The sequence below is a fragment of the Alosa pseudoharengus genome, unplaced genomic scaffold, assembly GCF_046254945.1.
Source record: "Alosa pseudoharengus isolate Yale_2024_CS ecotype anadromous, Long Island Sound unplaced genomic scaffold, YU_APseudo_1.1 YU_APseudo_1.1_scf_10, whole genome shotgun sequence".
In the NCBI taxonomy this organism is placed as follows: domain Eukaryota; kingdom Metazoa; phylum Chordata; class Actinopteri; order Clupeiformes; family Clupeidae; genus Alosa; species Alosa pseudoharengus.
In genome coordinates, this window is record NW_027468565.1 from 31,526,104 (window position 1) to 31,543,540 (window position 17,437).

At 43.3% G+C, this 17,437-nt stretch overlaps 1 pseudogene; it reads right to left on the minus strand.

The window, feature by feature from the left end:
* Nucleotides 1-3,751: 3,751 nt before the first annotated feature.
* LOC143138665 (aminopeptidase N-like) lies at nt 3,752-16,520 on the minus strand (annotated as a pseudogene).
* Between the last annotated feature and the right edge of the window lie 917 nt (nt 16,521-17,437).

Here is a 17,437-nt window from a genome sequence, read left to right on the forward strand (position 1 = left end):
CCAATGGGTTGAACCTGGATTGCATTCACGGATGTGACCATTGAACGGTGCGTCCGATTTTCACTTATCAGGCACCGTTGGAATCCCTGGACCGACCTAAGTTCAATGACCCCTATTATGTCACTTTTCGCCATATTGGATTTAGTCCAAACTCTACGAAAAGTTTCAGCGGTTACAAATTTCATCCGATTTTCACGGAACTTGGTGGAGATGATCTTCTATTCGAGCCGCACAAACGATACTTGTCAGATTTTTCAATTTCATTTTTGTTTGCCCATGACAGCCAATCAAATATGGCGATGAAGCCACCAAACAGGAAGTGGGCTAACATCTCGGCTATGCTTTAATGTATGAAGTCCAAACTTGGTACAGGGACTTGGTATCTGATTGTGAGGATGCACTAGGAAATTGGCATCATGTGGCCTCTATAGGGGGCGCTGTAATACAGGAAGTGGGCTCATATCTCAGCAACGCTTCATTGTATGAAGTCCAAACTTGATACATGGACATATTAGCTGATTGTGAGGACATGCAAAGGAAAGTGGTCTCATTTGGCCTCTAGGGGTGCTGTAATAAAGAAAGTGATCTCACATCTCAGCAACACTTTGGTGTATGAAGTCCAAACTTGGTAGAGGGACATGGTAGCTGATTGTGAGAATGCACAAGGACATTGGTGTAATTTGGTTTCTTGCTGTGAGTGCTTGCTCATGCCATGGCAACGCCATTCCTGCTATAGCGCACTGCTTGGCCCCCACATTGCTGCTTGCAGCTATATTTCTAATTATGTTTCCCATTGTAATCGTGCAATTTGTAATGCTTTGCATGGACGTGCGCTGGTGTGCGTTCATGAATGATAGAAGGATGGTGCGTGCACCTGCCAATATGACTGTTGACATGCGCTCTTAAAATAGCATATGAACAACTCGCCATTGACTTCTGACCAGGTTTAGGTGGTGTACGATAGCGATTTTTAGACAACGCGCCAGGCCCCTCCCTAGGTTGTTAATTGCCACACCCCTGGGTGCAATGTTTAAAAAATAAATATGCAAAATACCGAATTAAACTTTGCGCGGTTGGAAAACGAACTTTACGCCATGCGCTGGTGCTCAAAATACAGCCCACAGGCTATAAGACACCTCACCACCATTGCCCATCACAGTGTGAGGGTCAGATTTTTGGCTAATGTCTTACAGGTTAATATCTAAATTAATGAGTGACAATGTAATGGAAAGATATGCAGTGTGACTGCTATCTTACACAATAGCCTCAGTCCATCAACAGAGTCAATAAACAATCTTTTACTGCTTGACTTGTAAAAACTTGAGGTGGGGCCGACACATTGTGGCACTATCTGCTTTGATAATCCCCACATTTATATGCATGACAACACGTGTTATAAGACATTACTTGCATAATAATGACTTGCTTAATAAAACAAAAGTGAACACAGTGTCCCCTGTGTCAGTGCTGAAGAACAAAGGAACACTCCATGATGAGGCGACTACTTCCTTCACACACATCTAACCGCTGATAAGGGTAAACTATCAACGACTTGATCAACGATCTATCCGAGAATTCATCATAAAAGGGGGAGGCTGTCAAGGCTCTGAGGCTCCAGCAAAAGGTGACAGGTGCACTTCTACAGTAAAGTTAGTTTAATGTTTAACATTTATTTAACATTCAAAAGTAAAACAACTGTGTAGCATGGAGACGTACTTCCCTCTGTGTATTTAATATAATGATATATATATATATATATCCATTATGTTCCCTGACCAATGGACCTCATAACATTAAACCAATTGTACAACATTGACACTAATGGCTTTTGTACATTACTGTATGCCACAATTGGCTTGTTTTTCCCAAATATACCTTTTGCATGATTTTTGCATGAGATGTAGCCTAATACTCAAGCATTGGAAGCTACCACATGAGGGAAGTTAGTCTCCATTCTACACAGTTGTTTTAATTTTGAATGAATTTGTGAAACGTTAAGCTTTACTGAGGTGATGGGTAGCCTACATTGAAAAAAAAGATAGAGGTTCCACACCCATTCTTGTCCCACACTCTCACTCTCGGTCACACTCAAGAGACAGGACATACATGACTTTACGAGTTCTCATCATTGTGACTCTCTCTGTCCTTTGACCGCCGTGTATCTATCCAGGCATCGACACAATTATCAGATCTCAAGAATGTTCCGGACACAAGACAGAGTTTAGCACACAGGGCCTGTATTCACAAAGCATTTTATATTACCGCTAAGAGTACTCCTAAATCGCACTAAAAGTTTTTAGCTAGGAGTTTTCTCTAACCTATTCACAAAGCTGCTGAGACCAACTTTCAGTAGGCTACAAAGCAAATGACCTAGTAATAGAATACTCTATGGATTGATGCAGTATCTCAACCTTTTTAAAATTAATCTGTTTTAAGGACATGTTTACATATGAGAAACAATTCAATTTGATTTACAACTAAATTTAGTTTAAATCTTGACAATGAATGGTTTTGGTTGTTTTTTGTGGCACTATTGCATCCCTTAAACTTCAAATTATTCCCTCACTATTTAGATCTCCTGTAAGTGATTCTGCATGTGCATTTCAAAACATTGTGACATGGTACAGTATGCTACAAACAGCAGCTTACGATTTTTGGTAAATAAGTCTTAGTGAGTTAGGAGTCCTCTCGACTACTTCTAAGCAGTCCCAGATTTAGGTGCTATTGTAAGAGCTAAAATGCTTTATGAATTACGCCTAGTGAAAAATGTAGGAGTGCAAAAGTTAAGTTTCTCATAAATCCACCAGTTAGGAGCTACTTTTAGCCTTAAGATTCTTTGTGAATATGGGCCCAAATCCACACCTGATACCAATTTTTAGTGAGGAAAAATTACAACTCCTAAGATAAGATAAGAGCTCTGTTGCTGGCTGACGCCATTTGTCATACACAAGCTTGATTGGAGTGACCACTGTTCAGTTTTATTCTGTCATTGTTAAAGGATAACAACAAAATGTTGTTAGAGCAAAACAGACAGGCATATAGTTTTTAGTTGCCCCCATGAAGTTGAAGTAGTTGCCCCCATGAATCACCCATTACTTTATACATAATTAATTCACCATAAATACCCCGTAGAAAAACCCAGAAAGTGCTATGTCCAGTAAAGTGCTTGGACAAATAATAATTATACATTAATAAACCTAATAGAGGTAGGGTCATAGAATTGAGCCAAGAATGTTGTTTTTATATCCAAATGAGTACAGACTAGAATGGGTATATTTCACATTCATTGATACCAGTTCTGCCCACACTGACAGTTGAAATGAGAAAAGTCCAATGTAGGCATATAGGTCTGTTCCAAAGCTACTGCATGAATAGCAATAATAGCCTACCTGTTAAATAGATTAACACAAAGGGAAAAATAAATTAAAACCCAACAACAGGTACACACATTTGTTGATGTTTTAATGAGAGGATCTCTGCCATGTTCAAAGAACAACTTTGAGTTTCAGCTGTTGTGGCTCCTCACATGACTCTACACACTACACACTATATTAAGCTTTCCTTTGTCCTATACTCCAATCAAAAACATATGCGACATCGCGAGTGACAGCATGAGCTACTGAAAGGGCTCACAGCTGACACAGCTATTAGCATTTGGCAGAAAAGGACTCTGAAATAATAAATAGAGCGATAGAAGACATCTTAATATTTGTTTAGAAAGATAAAAAATAAAAATAAAACCCCATTTAAATTACGGTGAAATTACTTGTTTTAGCCAAGTCTGCACTATGTCTCTGTTTTCTGCTACCCATTTGATGTTGGCCTGTGTTCTCTCAATAGACTGCTCCACAGCCAGGGTGCCTGATCCAAAGCCCACATCGGCGTAGTCCTGCTTGAACTGCTGGAGCTGTGGAGGGAAAGATAGGAGAGCAAAGAGCGATCAATTACAATTGCTACAGCTTTATGGTATGTGTGTGTGTGTATGTGTGTGTCAGGCCCAAGTCCCAAGCCAGAGGTTGGCCCACCACATTATTGGCAATGTAGACAATAGTAGAAGTAGCATCCTGTTTCCGAATCATGTCTGGTTTCAAGGTGTACTCCAGGTACCTAAAGAGTTAATACTCCATTAAAACCTGCTCACTGGTAACACTTTACGGTAAGGGCACGTGCTCGTGGAAAAGTCCATTGCACTGCACACACTGAGATATTAAAGGCTCAGGAAACCATTGCCAGTGTTTTGACAATTAGCTGATTAGAGCTCTTTACAGATTGACATTTCTGTATTATAAATTCTTTGTCATATTTTGAGATATATATATAAAGTATATATAACATGTATGTATAACATAATGACCCTCTGTATGCCAGCAGAGTGGGACCCAGAGATAGCTGCATGTATAGGTCAAGGTCACAAGAGGAGACTCCAAGGTCACATCACCTGTTCAAGAGCCAAGGCTGTGAAGCGCAGGCCAGTGCAGCCCTGAGCTTGTCCTGCTCGATGGCGATGGTTGCCTCTTGAAACATCTTCTAGCCATGGTCCCATTCTTTCACTCCACCAGCGGCAATGGCACTGCAGTAGACTACAGACCGTAGGTTGGGATGGATCCTGTTCAGGGTTAAAGTTAAAGCAGTTAAGAGGTCACCAAGATCTTCTCAGCATGCGTCCCTATGAGAGAGTACTGTTGCTCTCATACTCCCTATGAGAGCGTACTGCATTGTTGCACCAAGGCCCATCTTAGCTAGCTAGGCTTCATCTTTATCAACAGGTGCATGAGTATACAGTTAAGTGTTGTTTTGCACCATTCTTGTTTTTTAAACAGCAAGGACTATGGTGGAAGTCTTTGAATTTATCATTTTCATCTCTCATGAAACTTTTCATATTTTTTGTTCCATCACAAATATACATTGCTTTTATGTCCATTCAAATCAAAGCAAAATAAAAAGCGGAAGGCCTGTAGAACTCACGGGTTGTTCTGTGTGTTGTTCATCCAGCTACCGAACCATTCTTTGACCAGGCTAGTGCACACTTCAATCCCTGTGCTACAGGCCATGCTCAGCGTATTCACCTGGTTGTATTTGCGGAAGCCAACCAACAGTAACCAGTGTCACCTGCAGTAACTGAACTCTTTCTAATATTTCACACTTCACACTTATTTCACAGCAACGAATGACTAGCAGTACACCTACTAGTCAGTGTGCCGTTCTGGTACTTTGATCCAGTCCACAGTGATGTCCTTGTAGTGGTTAAAGAGGGGCTCCACTTGTTTCATGATATACGGGCAGAGCAGAACACCAGACCACCATCGGTATGCATCCATACCATCATGGTTGCTTTTAGCATGTGGTCTTGCAGCATATTAAACAAAAAACGAAGGGGCAGATGTGTAATGGCCCTTTCAGATATGGGTTCGGCGTAAATTAGTAGTTGGCACAGCGTGCCAAGGTCAAAGGTCAAGATTTTTACTGCAACCCACACGTGCCACTGAATGTGACTCCACATTCTCTCTGTGACACCAGTAGTAGATAAGAGGGACTGACCTGCAGGAGGCCGTAGATCTCCGTGCGATCAAACATCAGGTAGAAGAAGTCCAGGTTGTCCAGAGCAGACTCCCATGGCATACTCCCTCTCTTTGTTCAAATACTTGTGTATTTGAACAAAGCTAGCTAGTGTTGTTGGCACAAGTTTTACTCTACAAATATTAAAGAAAACAAATACATTGTTGAAAATCTATTTATTTAAGCATGTGCACTAAATTAAAAATTCTGAGGATCAACTTACTAGGAATTTGAATTATGTCCATAATTAAACACACACATACACACACACACACACACATGCACACTGTATTACTAAATCACTCACCTTGCTAGATTAAAAGCATCGTCGATAAATTGGGCTCTATTGATCACTGGAATAAGCTGGACAATAAGCAGATGAGATGTTGTTTATTTCAGTATTTCCTGCAGACAGTGTCTTATATCCAGTTTTCTATACGCTATTTAACCACTTACTTCATGAGCCATTGTGAGTTGATTCTGAAGCCTCGCATAATTTGCATCATCATATTTGACTCTGTAGTATCCTGCCACATTGAGGTTGGCCAGCACCCACTGATCAGCGCTAGTTGTCTTAAGGTCATTATTCAAATCTGGGAGTCATGAAAAAAGAACATTTATTATTCATCCTGTATTTCATGCCAGTGGCTTTTGTGTTTATCAATAGGGTAACACAAAATGGCAGATTGTACCTGTTTTTTTCAGCAGCCAAAAGTCTGCACCTTTCACAGAGTCCTTCTGCCATGTAATGGGCACATACCATGTATAACTGTGAGACAAGAGAGACATGGTCACAAAACAAACATCTTTGAATGTAAGTCATTATTGTGATCAACCACTGAATCACATACTTGAACTCAGACGGCCTGTCCACAACAGAGTCAGGGTCCAGCAGGAAGTGTTGCTGGGTTACAGTTCCAGTGGCGGTATCTATGGAGACCACAGGGAAGCCCATCTGGAGGACCCAGCGGTTCATGATTTCATGGACTGTGTCTGGCAAACGCTCACTGGTTCCAGTTTTCACAGCGGCCTGCGGAACAACAAATGTCCTTCAGGGCTGACAGTGTGAGGAACCAGACCCATGAAGGTCTCTACAGAACACATCATCACACAAGCAGGTAGAGCTATGCTTCCTCATTAACACCTGTGGGGGTGAACACTGCGCTGCCTAAACTATTATATGTCTGTCTTTCCCAGGACAACAGAAATGACAAGGAATCACCAAGGCATCACCTACCAAACAATCATCAACACACCCAAAAACAAGCCACTCAACATGTCACATCTCTGTGCTTTTCAATTGGACACAATTACATTCCCTCTAAAATAACATAAAAGCCTCTATAGAAAGCTGAATGAGGCTATACTGTAGTTAGCTTTGAATTGTGAGTTTGCAAATAGCACAGTACAGTACTCGCTGCTTGCAGGTGGTCCCACAGGTCAGAGTAGACAGTGTTATTGAAGGCAAACCCGTTCAGGTACGTCTGTAGGAACAAAGAGATGGAGATGAGGGCCCAGAGACCTCAAGCATGTGCAGCAACATAATGATGCTAGACGTTAACAGCAGCACCATCCACAGTGAAGGGACACCTACACTCAGTCCCATTACAAAGACATCTTCAGACAGGAAGTTGGATAGCATTCTTAGAACAGAAGCCCCCTGTAAAACACAAAAACACAACATATAATGTAGCATATGAATGTAGTCACAGTTTGCCCAGGTAAGATATAAAGCATGTGCTTGTGTGTGTGCGTGTGTGTGTTTGTGTGTGTGTGTGTGTGTGTGTGTGTGTGTGTATGTGTGTGTGATTACCTTGCTATAGGATATGGCATCAAAGAGCTCACTGATCTGCTCAGGTCTTTGGATCTCCTCCTCTTTGGAGGACAAGGGATGAGAGGAGGCCAGGGCGTCCACTGCAAACACTCTGTGTATGTCGCTCAGCACAATCAGGTCTTTCTGTAAATGGAAAGGGACAAACTGAAGCAATACACACTTTCTTTCCACAAACGTACAGATTTTAGTAGATAAAGGCATCCCATAATCTGTTACTTGGCACAATATCTATTATGGATGTGAAGATCTAATAATCTATTACGGATGTGAACAGACAGCTACACGGAGCACATAGTAGGCCTACTTTCACTTTCTAGAGTGCCCATTCATTACGTGAAAGATGCTTTATACCAAAACAGCGATCAAATATTACCAAATGTATCATGTGTTGTCACAAACACTTACTCCTATTAGAAAATCAAAACCGAAATCATGTAAGTGAGGACTAGGCTATGTTAAGTGTTGTTCTCATTAACGCCTGTAATAAGGAAAATGCTTAACATCGAGGACTTTGTCCTTAATCGATTTGTGTTTGTAAAATGTATGCCCCGCCCCCAACTGTACTAATCCCCCCTATGTGAAGCACTAAAGGTGGTAATTCCCCCACCACCATTTTGAAATTTTTTTAAGCCCTGATATGTGCGTGTGTGTGTGTGTGTGTGTGTGTGTGTTTGTGTGTGTGTGTGTGTGTGTATGTGTGTGTGTGTTGATAGCAATAAATTTATGGTTAAAATGGATAATAATTTAACTTCAAGACTACTTTTAGTTAGCCATGTAACCCTTCATGGTTTTAAACAAAGACACCATCCCCTCCCCCAATGGAATGCTAATGTACTGGTTCAAGGCCTATCAGTTAGCCAGGACAAAGGATATTACCTTGATATAATGTATCCATGGGTCATGAAATGTAAATGTATTCATGTTTGGTATCATTCTGATAGTCTCATTACAAGGATTTTAATGATGTAATTGTGAGAATGTTTGGAACATTCTATAAGTGATATTTCTGATATATAAGATATCTCTCCTCATGCTATTCATATAGGTGTGAAGTGGGTGTGAGTAGGTGTGTCTGATGCCAACTGGAGAACCAATCATGTGGGATTGTTCTTGGCGCCATTTTGTTCTTTGTTTAAAACATTTAAAAGTAACTAAACTGAAATGAGATTTAGATTTCTAGACTTGGACTAAGGATGTAGCGGAAGAGAGGATAAGTTGGCTACAGGCCAACCTAGGCCTTTCAGGCCTGGGCTAGGCCTACATAGACCATAGACCTTTTTTGTACTCTCTCTGCTTATAATAGAATAAACTTGATTCCTGAGTTTTTCCTGAAGTTCGCCAGTCTAAGAGTAATATTAAGTAATTATTCATCACAATTACTTTCAGTGTGAGAGAGTGTGCAAATACAAATGTGCTCTATATGCATGCCAAACAGTGTGTCAGTCAGCTGTCCCTCCTAAAAGGTTCTATTTAAATAAGCAACACACCATGTTAGTGAGCTCATGCGCTACGATGGCGGCAATCCTCTCCTTGTTGCCGTTGGAAGACACGTCAGGGTCGTAGAGCAGGGCCGTCTCCCTGTAGGTGATCAGGCCCCAGTTCTCCATGGCTCCGGCGTTAAAGTCGGGCAGGGCAATGTGGTCTATGAGACAACGTCCAACAACCGTTTATATTGCATGACGGAATTGTAGAGCAAAGTAGATTACATCACACATACAGAACAAGAAAACGTTTAAAAATAACAAGACTGTAGCCTGGCTAACTACTGAGATTTCACAGTATATCTAAGAGGGCAGTTCCAGCATTATGGATGTGACAGTTAAACTCATTATGGTAAACAAAATGCCTTAGAGCATGGACAAGATTAGTATCAGTGAATTAATTTGCATAACTTTTAATGTAACCTCTGTCCTCTGAATACTGACAAATCCTCAAATTTCATATAATCATTTACAACATTACAGCATTATGGACGTTCTACAAACTCTTGAATTTTTAAGGAAACTGCTGAAACCATGATTTATGTATCATCGAGACTTGAATGAACACAAAAAGTGTGTTTTTGAAACTATGCGTCATTTTTGTAATGCATTATGTAGGAAAAACTGGCGTTATGGATGTGACGTTTTTGCGTTATGAATGTGACGTGTCTGAACCAGTCCTCCACAAACTACATAAAACACATAGTGAATTTTTATATGAAACAATTGAAATAGTAATTATGAAAAACTAGCAATGACATTATTGCATCCTCAGTGCCCACTGTGATCCACAGGAAGAATCAGGACAACAAGTAATTTCAAATATGCAGTATACTGTATATATACTTTACATGATGTTTGTTAACATTGTTAAATGATGGTGATTCACTAGTCCCCTACAGTATTTTGAAGGAAGGAACCAGTTCTGTATGCATTATTGTAACAGATGGGCTAGGTTATTGGTAAAGTAGTTGAAAAGCACACTACACATGCACCCACACATACAAACACACCTACATACACAAACACAAACAAACACACACACAGACACACACACACACAAAAAGGAACAAAGTATGAAATGAACACCATTTGACAAATGTTAACATTATTTTTGTGGAAAAAATGTGCTGGACTGGGCAGTGGTCATATTGTGTACCGCTCTGCGGTACATCTAGTTATTTGACTTGCATAATCTAGCCTATTGAATATCCTGGATATTATGCGCTTGATTGGGATTCCATGGTTGCTGTTATGACATAACCACCAAATACTATGATCAGCTTTGTTAACTTTGTTACTAGGCTAAATCTAACTAAGTAAGTAGACCCATAGGCTATGCAAAATATGTCTATGAGGTGGCGTGGTAGCGCATTATGATGTGCATAATGCAATTACGCAGAAGGTTACCATGTATATTTTTATTATTATACGGCTCTTTACAATGCAAGTAGAATGCTCTATTCACTTGAATGGGATTTCCCAAAGTCATTATTTTAGTCTAAGGACCTCTAAATAATGACCGCTGTCAATGTCACTAAGGTGAAATATGTTGAAACTGGCATGCCACCAGAACAAATATTTATCGGCTTTGAGGTAAAATAAAGTCTCCACTCCTGTAAATTCACATTATGTAACATCCATAACGTTACATCCATAACGCACCATTAAAGGTTTTAAAATTAAGAAAGGGCCACAATTTGTTCATCACACTTTACATTGATATAAATCAGCTTTGCACAGAAACTTTGGACATTGTCGCATCAACACCGTATGTGTAGCAAAAAGGACATGGAACTTGCTGACTTATAAACAAGAGCCTTACACATTTAAAGAGCTGTGCTCTTAAGGCAAGCTGAGCATACACATTGCTCTACCATTCCCTTGAATCCATTTATCCCCTCCCCTGAGTTCTCACCTGACTTTGACAGCGGGTAAGTAGCATTGTAATATGTCTCGAAGAATTTGAGGATGGGTCCTATCACGAGTCAGGCCCGCACGGGGATTCGAACCCGGGTCTCCGGAGTGAAAGGTGGAGATGAATCCCCTGTACCACCCTCAGATGTGAATGAACTCATATGCAGAGGAGTCAGATTCAGAGTTTTTCTTTACTGAGTCAGAACAGGCAGGCAAACAGACTTTCTTGTGGGTTGTTAATATCACAGGTATAAGGCAATGACCATCCAGTCAAAAAAAAGGCAGAAAATCCAAAAACAGAGGGCAGTAGACAAAGTCTATTCAAACAGGCCAGCCAAAAATTCAAAGTAAAAAAACACCTCAAAGAGGGAGAAATTGATAACCAAAAATCTTTTTCACGAGTATTCAAAACAGGAGTACACTTACGATACAGGTGGCACACAGGAGAACTCAGCAAAGGCACTAACAAACACATGCTCCTTAAATACTCTGATTCATTAACACTCACAGGTGTAATCACTCAAACACATGAGCCGAGAAAATCCGGAAATTTCCGAAAATAACAAAAAAAAGGTGCAAATGAGGACATCTAGTGGCCAAAAGCAGTAACTGCAACTGGAAAGTACCTGGGACCTGACAGGACCCCTCCCTTTAGGATCGTCTCCTGACGATCCTCGGTCGATCAGGATGTGACTGGTGAAAATCTCTGATCAAAGTGCGATTAATAATGTTCCGAGCAGGTGTCCATGAACGCTCCTCCGGGCCATAGCCTTCCCAGTCGACTAGGTACTGGAGTCCGCCCCGGACACGGCGGGAATCCAGCAGCCGGTTGACTGTAAAAGCGGTCTGACCATCAATGACCCGTGGAGGAGGTGGGGGCTTGGGCTTAGGAAGCAGTGGTGAGGTAACCACTGGGCGAAGGCGGGAGACGTGGAATGTTGGGTTGACCCGCAAGGAGGGAGGCAGTTGCAGTGTGTAGGCGACTGGGTTGACTCGCCTAACCACCTTGAAGGGACCAACAAAGCGAGGTGCCAGCTTCCGATTCTCCAACTTCCTTGGAGGCAAGCCACACCCTCTGTCCCACTCGGAAAGGTCGGACCGGTCTCCTACAGCGGTTGGCCTGCTGCTGGTATTCCTGGGAAGCCCGGAGTAGGAACCGTCTGGCCTTTTTCCAAGTCTGGTGGCATCGCCGCACAAACCTCTGGGCCGAGGGAACACCGACATCATCTTCCTGCTCAGGAAACAAAGGAGGTTTATAACCAAACTGGCATTCAAAGGGTGACATACCTATGGCCGCAGACTTCAGAGTATTGTGTGTATATTCTGCCCATGGAAGTCGTGAACTCCAGGAAGACGGGTTAGCTGACACCAAACACCTTAGAGTAGCTTCCAGGTCCTGATTCAGTCTCTCTTTTTGGCCATTAGACTCCGGATGAAATCCTGATGAAAGACTGACAGTTGCGCCAATGAGTCTGCAGAAGGCCCGCCAGAATCCCGATGTGAACTGGGGCCCTTGATCCGACACAACATCCTGGGGAAGACCAAACACTCGAAACACATGGTCGCATATAAGTCTGGCAGTCTCAGGAGCAGAGGGGAGTTTGGGTAAAGGTAGGAAACGGCAAGCCCTGGAAAATCTGTCAATGATAACAAGAATAACAGAATTACCTTGTAAAGGAGGCAGGCCGGTGATGAAATCCAGGGAAATATGCGACCATGGTCTCCGGGGAATGGGCAAAGGATGGAGTAGGCCCTGGGGTCTTTGCCAAAGAACCTTACCCTGGACACAGTTGGCACAAGCCGCCACAAAGGTCTCTACGTCCTTCTTTATACCTGGCCACCAAAAGCGTCGTTGTAGGAACTCCAATGTCCTGGATGATCCCGGACGGGCAGTCAGCTGTGAACTATGGCCCCACTGGAGGACCTGTGCCCTGACCCTCTGTGGAACGAACAACCGCCCAGCTGGAGCTGCACGAGGGCCAGGATCTCTTTGCAAAGCTCGCTGGACAACAGATGTGATCTCCCAGCGAACTGGGGCTACCACTCGGGAGCTCGGGAGGATAGGCCCGGGAGACCCCTCTGGGCCATCGGAAGGAAACTGTCGGGAGAGGGCATCAGGTTTCTTGTTCTTAGTCCCAGGCCTGTAGGAAAGGGTGAAGTCAAAGCGGTTAAAAAAGAGGGCCCACCGAGCCTGGCGTGGATTCAGACGCTTGGCCTGTTAGATATATTCCAAGTTCTTATGATCAGTCCACACCAGAAAAGGGTGTGAGGCGCCTTCCAACCAATGTCGCTACTCTTTTAACGCCAGCTTCACGGCCAAGAGCTCCCTGTTCCCAATGTCATAATTCCTTTCTGTGGCAGTCAGTTTTCGGGAGAAAAAAGCACACGGATGAAGTCTCCCATCAGCAGCCTTCTGGGACAATACCGCCCCCACTCCTACATCTGAGGCATCTACCTCGACAACAAATGGGCGGGCAGGGTCGGGCTGGCAAAGGATGGGTGCAGTGGTGAAATGCCGCTTCAGGATCTTGAAGGCTCTGTCAGCCTCAGTAGACCAGGAAAAAGGGGTATTGCTCTTTCTAGTTAAAGCAGTGATGGGAGCAGCAATGGAGCTGAATCCTCGGATGAACTTCCGATAGAAGTTGGCGAACCCCAAGAAACTCTGCGTTTCCTTAATTGACCTAGGAACAGACCAGTCCCCGACAGCTTGCACCTTCTTTGGATCCATCTGAATCTTCCCTTCAGAAATGATGAAGCCCAGGAAGGACACCTCAAAAACATGGAACACACTTCTCGGGTTTCACGAAGAGGTGGTTCTTTAGCAGACGACTCAGGACAAGACGGACGTGCTGGACATGTTGACGGAGATCCTTAGAGAAGATTAAGATGTCGTCAAGATAAACAAAGACAAACGTATTCAACATGTCCCGTAGGACGTCATTGATCAGAGCTTAGAACACAGCTGGACCATTGGTGAGTCCAAAAGGCATGACCTGGTATATATAATGGCCTGTAGGAGTGTTGAATGCCGTCTTCCATTCGTCCCCCTCACGAATACGCACAAGGTGATAAGCATTGCGAAGATCCAGCTTGGTAAAGACAGTGGCTCCCTGTCTTGCAATGAGCAATGAGGGGAAGTGGATAGCGATTCCTTATAGTTATCTTATTGAGTCCATGATAATGAATGCATGGCCAAAGACCTCCGTCCTTCTTGCCAACGAACAAGAAGCCCACACATGCTGGAGAGCACGAAGGTCGGATGAAGCCAGAAGCCAGCGCCTCCTTGATATACTGGTCCATGGCCACTCGTTCTAGAGCTGACAGAGAGAAAATGCGACCCCTAGGGGGACAGGTACCAGGCAACAAGTCTACGGCACAATCATAAGGTCTGTGGGGTGGCAGGGTAGTTGCTCTTTTCTTACTAAAGACCTCACTCAAGTTGTGGTACTCAGGGGGCACTCGGGAAAGCTCAGGAGGCTCAGAAGGTTCAGGAGACGGGAGTCTTGAAAAGAGGCAGGTAGCGTGGCAGCTGGGGCCCTACTCAAGTATAGTGCGAGAGGTCCAATCCAGATGGGGATTATGCCGAGTCAGCCATGGGAATCCTAGGACCACAGCAAAATCTGGTGACTGGATAAGGTGGAAAGACAGCTCTTCCTTGTGATTATCGATGTGCACTTACAGCAGAGGTCGTCTGGTCTACTAGACCTGGGCCCAAGGGCCGTCAATCCAGGGCAGTCACAGATAGAGGAGGATCAAGGCTTAAGATGGGGATGTTGAGACGTTGTGCTAAGGAGAGGTCCATGAAGTTTCCCGCAGCTCCAGAATCAATGAAGTCTTGAAGGTTGTGTTCTTGATGACCCCAGGAGATGGTAATGGGGACAAAGAGGCCCGAGCCCGGATACTCAGGAGACAAAGTTACCCCCGTCACAGCCCCCCATCGGCTGGACGGGGTTTGGCTTTTCCCACCAACTGGGCAGGCATTGCGGAAATGCCAAGGCTTCCCACAATACAGGCAACAGTTGTTCCTCATCCTTCGGTCACGTTCAGCCTGGGATAGTCTTGTTCCACCGAGCTGCATTGGCTCCAGAACCTCTTCAGAGAGCTGAGGAGCCCGGCTGGCACAGGATAGTGGTTCTGAGAAGGGCCCTCTTGGAACTCGGGATCGCTCATGGAGACGGTTGTCCAGACGGATAACTCGAGAGATCAGTGACTCCAGATCCTCCACCTCTTCCCACGATGCCAGTTCATCCTTGATACGGTCTGCCAGGCCATGGTAGAAGGTTGCCTGCAGAGCCTGTTCTCCCCAGCCACTCTCAGCTGCCAGAGTCCGGAATTGGATAGCGTAGTCGGCTGCAGACCGGTTGCCCTGGCGCAGATCTAGGAGCTTCTTGGCTGCCATGCGGCCAGTGGCTGTAGGAGCGAAGACCTTCATCATCTCCCTAGAAAAGGACCTGAAGGAGTCACAGGCAGGGCTGCCAGCCTCGTAGAGCGCAGTGGCCCAGGAGCGAGCTTTCCCCTTCAGCAATGTTATGACATAAGGTACCTGGGAGTGGTCTGAGGGGTAAGCGGCCGGTTGCAGATCAAAGTTAAGTCGACACTGAGTCAGAAAGCCATGACACTCTTCAGGGTCTCCACTATACCTCTCTGGAGTAGGCAGTCTTGGCTCATGGCTTGGTGCTGGAGGGGGTGAAGGGACTAGAGGAGCTGGAGATGTGGAGGGTTTGCAGAATCTCCCTTAGCATTGTTCCATGTCGGTCCATCTCTGAATGCTGATGGTTCAATGCCTGTTCATGTCGCTGCATGGTAGCCTCCTGGTGAATGGTGGATTCCATGTCAGGAAGAGGAATATTCTCTGCTTAGTCCATCTTTGTGGCTGAGTTCTTCTATCACGAGTCAGGCCCGCACGGGGATTCGAACCCCGGTCTCCGGAGTGAAAGGTGGAGATGAATCCCCTGTACCAACCTCAGATGTGAATGAACTAAAATGCAGAGAGTCAGATTCAGAGTTTTTCTTTACTGAGTCAGAACAGGCAGGCAAACAGACTTTCTTGTGGGTTGTTAATATCACAGATATAAGGCAATGACCATCCAGTCGGAAAAAAAAGGCAGAAAATCCAAAAACAGAGGGCAGTAGACAAAGTCTATTCAAACAGGCCAGCCAAAAATTCAAAGTAAAAAAACACCTCAAAGAGGGAGAAATTGATAACCAAAAGTCTTTTTCATGAGTATTCAAAACAGGAGTACATTTACGATACAGGTGGCACACAGGAGAACTCAGCAAAGGCACTTACAAACACATGCTCCTTAAATACTCTGATTCATTAACACTCACAGGTGTAATCACTCAAACACATGAGCCGAGAAAATCCGGAAATTTCCGAAAATAACAAAAAAAAAGGTGCAAATGAGGACATCTAGTGGCCAAAAGCAGTAACTGCAACTGGAAAGTCCCTGGGACCTGACAGGTCCGGTCACATTAAGGGCATACTCGCCCTGTCCTGCTGCGATGGCCTTTCTGTGTGCAAAGATACGGATCTGAAAGAGCACAGAGGGATTCAGTCAGATCTGGGGATACTGCTTTACAGAGTAGAAACTACACAGTCACATGTAGATGAACTCTGGAAACATACATAAGCATGCGGAACATAAATGCAAGTTTACCAAAACATCTCCTTCCATTGCTTTCACGAAATCCTAGTCACTGACAATGAATGCCAGCAGGTAAGTTGACATTTTTGGTATTAGGGCAAATTTTGTGACGGTAACGTCCATCCCACCCGTTGTCATGTTCACAGTCTCTGAAAAATACATACCTTTTTAAAGTATCTAGCTCATCAAATAGTCATTCAAAGTCACAGTCTCAAATATTGCATAGTATGTGGTCAATTTCATACATAATAATGTCTAAAGAGGCACCAATAAAGTATAGAGCATAAATCATCAAACTGTAAAATAAAACACCATTGCTTCTCTCCTTGTTAACTCTGTATCAGGCCTAAAGATTCACTTCGGACAGGGAGACTCTCTAGAGCTGTGCATAGTGTTAATTTTGTCACCTATTTTTTATTTAGTCTTAGTCTTATGATGAAATGTCCTTTTTAGTCTTTGTCATATTTAGTCATTCAAATATAATTTTTGTTAGTCTAGTTTTAGTCGACTAAAAGTCTCGTCATTTTAGTCTAGTTTTAGTCAAAAGAGAACTCAAGGTATCTTAGTCAAGTTTTAGCCAAAACATTTTCAACAACTTTTTTTTATAACAAATTACTTCTGATTATCATTTCAGACAAATAGTGTTTCACACATCTCAAATTTTCCCTGATATTTTATGTCCACAGGGTTTCTCATCATTATAATTACTCATTCTGACTTTTTGTCAGTCAGTATGTTTACATTCACAGTTAAGTCGAGCTACTAAAGCTCGGCTAGGGGATTTGACTGGACCACTGTCATTATCTTCGTTTACATGACAAAAGAAAGAAAATCCCTTTTGTAGACCTAAGTACGAATTTCTTCCAACGTTAGATGGCGATATGCGCCCAAACGCCACACATTCCCCAAACATTCCATATAAGCTTCATTAGCTTACTTAATAATGAACTTTGCATCATCGGTGTAACTAGTTAAATCGTTAAATTACTTGCTGAACAGTT